Consider the following 3953-nt stretch of genomic DNA (forward strand, 5'->3'; position numbering starts at 1 on the left):
CAGCAAAAGAAACCATCAATAAAACAACAAGAAAGCCCACGGTGTGGGAGATCATATTTGCAAATATTACCACTGATAAAGGTTTAATCTCCAACATTTACAGACAGCTTATACAACTAAATAAAAGGAAGATGAATGATCCAATTAAAAAATGGGCAATGGACCTAAACAGAATATTTTCAAAAGAAGACAGAAGGAAGGCCAAAAGGCACATGAAAACATGCTCAAAGTCACTAATTATCCGAGAGGTGCAAATCAAAACAACAATGCAGTACCATCTCACACCTGTCAGAATGGCCAACATCAACAAATCAACAAACGACAAGTGTTGGCGAGGTTGCGGAGAAAAAGGAACCCTCGTGCACTGCTGGTGGGAATGCAGACTGGTGCAACCACTGTGGAGAACAGTGTGGAGTTTCCTCAAAAAACTGAAAATGGAACTCCCATTTGACCCAGTAATCCCACTTCTAGGAATATATCCCAAGAAACTAGAAACACCAATCAGAAAGGATATATGCACCCCTATGTTCATAGCAGCACAATCTACAATAGCCAGAATTTGGAAACAGCCTAGGTGCCCGTCAGCAGATGATTGGATCCAAAAACTATGGTACATCTACACAATGGAATACTATGCTGCCATAAAGAAGAAGGAATTCTCATCATTTGCAGCAACCTGGATGGAATTGGAGAACATCATGCTGAGTGAAATAAGCCAATCAACGAAAGAGAAACACCACATGACCTCACACATCGGTGGATGATAAAGATCTTTATAAACTGATGAACCAAGAGACAGATATAGAGAAAGTAAAGCAACAGGCAGACTGTCAAATTACAGTGGGGAGGGTAGGGATATCAGGGGGAGATAATAGATCAACCGAAGGACTTGTATAAATGCATATAAGTACAACCAATGGACATAAAACTATGGGGAGGGAGGGGATGTGTGGGAGGGAGGGAGGGGGGCAATAAAAAAAAAATCAAGAAAATATGTAAAAAATAAATAAATAAATAAATAAAAAAGTACGGTGAAATAAAGCATGCAAATGAAAAAAAAAAAAAAAAAAAGAAACAATGTTGAAGAAAGAAAGAGAAAAACAAGTAATGTACAAAGAAAACCTGTAAGAATATTAGCTGATAGCATCAACTTTACAGACTGGAAGGAGTGGTAAGGCATCTTTAAAGTGCTGAATGAAAAGACCCTATAACCTAGAATAATATACCCAGCAAGGTTGTCATTCAGAATTGAAGGAGAGAGAAAAATTTTCTGAGACAAGCAAAAACTAAAGTACTTAATCACCCTTAAATCAGCTTTACAATAAATGTTCTGCTTTCAGTAGAAAAGGGAAGACCAGAACCAGAAAATTTTCAAAATATGAGAAATGGAAAATACTCATAGGTAGAGCCAAACATTCAGTAAATATAGCAATTTGACATCTTAAAAGCTACTGCAAAAGTTAAAAGAAAGAAGTATCAAACTCAACTCAATCTATAATATGTAGATACACAACACAAAAGGATCTAAAATATGACATCAATAACATAAAACATAGAAAGGAAAGTATAAATGTAGCCTTTATAGAATATATTCTAATTTAAACACCTATCAGCTTAAAATAAAGAATTATATACATAAATCTCATGGCAACCACAAACCAAAAACCTTCAAAAGACATACAAAGAACAAAGAGAAAGGAACCTAAACAAAACACTAAAGAAAAGCAGCAAACCACAGGGAAGAGATCAAGAGAAGAAAGGAAGAGAGGAGAACTACAGAAACAACTTAAAAACAATTAATAAAATGGCAATAAGTACATATTTATCAATAATTCACCTAAATGTAAATGGATTAAGTGCTTCAATCAGAAGGCCTATTAACCAATTATATATCCAATAAAACTTAGAAAGAACTCACAACTGAACACACACACACACAAACATACTTCCAATTTTAAAAATGGGCATAGAACCTGAGCAAATATTTCTCCAAAGAGGACATACATATGGCAAATAAGTATATAAAAGATGCTCAGGCCGAAACCGGTTTGGCTCAGTGGTAGAGTGTCGGTCTGCGGACTGAAGGGTCCCAGGTTCGATTCCGGTCAAGGGCATATACCTTGGTTGCGGGCACATCCCCGGTAGGGGGTGTGCAGGAGGCAGCTGGTTGATGTTTCTCTTTCATCGACGTTTCTAGCTCTCTATCTCTCTCCCTTCCTCCTCTCTGTAAAATATCAATAAAATATATTTTAAAAAATATATATATAAAAAAAATAAAAGATGCTCAGTATCACTAGTCATCAGGAAAATGCAAATTAAAACTACAATGAGACATTACTTTACATCTGTCAAATTGACTATCATTGATAACTCAACAAACAGTGTTGGCAAGAATGTGGAGAAAAGGGAACTCTTGTACATTGTCAGTGGAAATGCTAATCACTACAGTCAGTATAGAAACCAGTATGGAGTTTCCTCAAAAAATTAAAAGTAGAACTACCTTATGACCCAGCAATCCCACCTCTGGGTGTTTATCTAAAGAAACCCAAAAAAAACTAATTCAAAAAAATACATGCATGCCTATGTTCACTGCAGAATTATTTACAATAGCCAAGATATGGAAGCAACGCAAGTGTCCATCAATAAAGAAAATGTGGTCCATATGCACAATGGAATATGACACAGTTATAAAAAAGAATGAAATCTTGTCATTTAGGACAACATGGATGAACCTGAAGAGTATTATGCTAAGTGAAATGTTAGAGAAAGACAAATACCATACGATCTCATTTATATCTAAAAAAAAAAAAAAGAATACCCTAAATAAATGAATAAACAAAACAAAAACCGACTCATAAATACAGCTGATAGTTGCCGAAGGGGTGGGGTTAGGGAGATGGGAATAAAAATAACTTAAAGTAAATTAACCTAGGCAATGTATATCCTAAATTGTCTAGGAGGGTTTTGAGGCTCAAGGAATATACTTTTTAAAAATTCATGGTAATGCCAAGATTACTCTCAGAAACTACCAAAACTCAAAATTACTGAAGTGGCAAAAAAAAGTTTTAAATAAATTCTGCAATGTCTATGGACACACATGGGTATGTGTGTATAATACACATACACACACATGATTTCCAGAGGGGCTTGTGAGCCAACACACCTTCTGAATCCACCTGACATATTCCCCCACCCACCACTGCATTGTTCTTTGGTGCAAGTGACCAAAAACTGGATCTAAATTTGGCCCATTTCAAGGTCAAATGATTCAGCAAACAGAATTTGACCTTAAACAGTGTAACTTTGTCCATTCACCCATACACACACACACCATTTTCCTTGCTACAACTCCATTAATGTCTATCACAGAAGGTTACCTGCTTCTGCATCTAATCCTTACAAAAAGAAAAGGCATCAGGATGTGTTTGTTCCTTCCCCTCCATTCTCCTCCCGCTACTTGCTCAACATATATGCAATAGCTGTAAGAGCAAGAAAAGTACAGAACTACCTTATGACCCAGCAATTTTAAAATTCCATTGGTTCAGGTAGGCACATAATTTGAAGCAGCTCCAAATGGACATCAAGTTAAAAAAAATAACAGTTTTCAAAAGTCTATAATTATGTATTTACACAAAGTACATAATTCTGTATGTATTTACATAAATTACAGATTATCAAGGAAATCACGCAAGGTTGTAGTGTTTGTGAGAAGAAACAGAATGAAACACCATAAACTGAATCCATTCATTTAACTACACAACAAAATCTAGTGGAGATAGGTTCCCCAACCTGGCACGTCCTTCAACACTGCCTGGGTATTCACAGAGATAGGTGGGAGGGTGGTTCAATCATGGTAAGTGTTTAACCAAGGTACACATATTGGCACCGATGACACAGTGGTTGGGCTGTCTAAACATCTGTTGGTGAAAACTGGGACCACCTATTTCACAGTA

Source organism: Pipistrellus hanaki (genome assembly GCF_964339955.1).
Source record: "Pipistrellus hanaki genome assembly, chromosome: 3".
In the NCBI taxonomy this organism is placed as follows: Eukaryota; Metazoa; Chordata; class Mammalia; order Chiroptera; family Vespertilionidae; genus Pipistrellus; species Pipistrellus hanaki.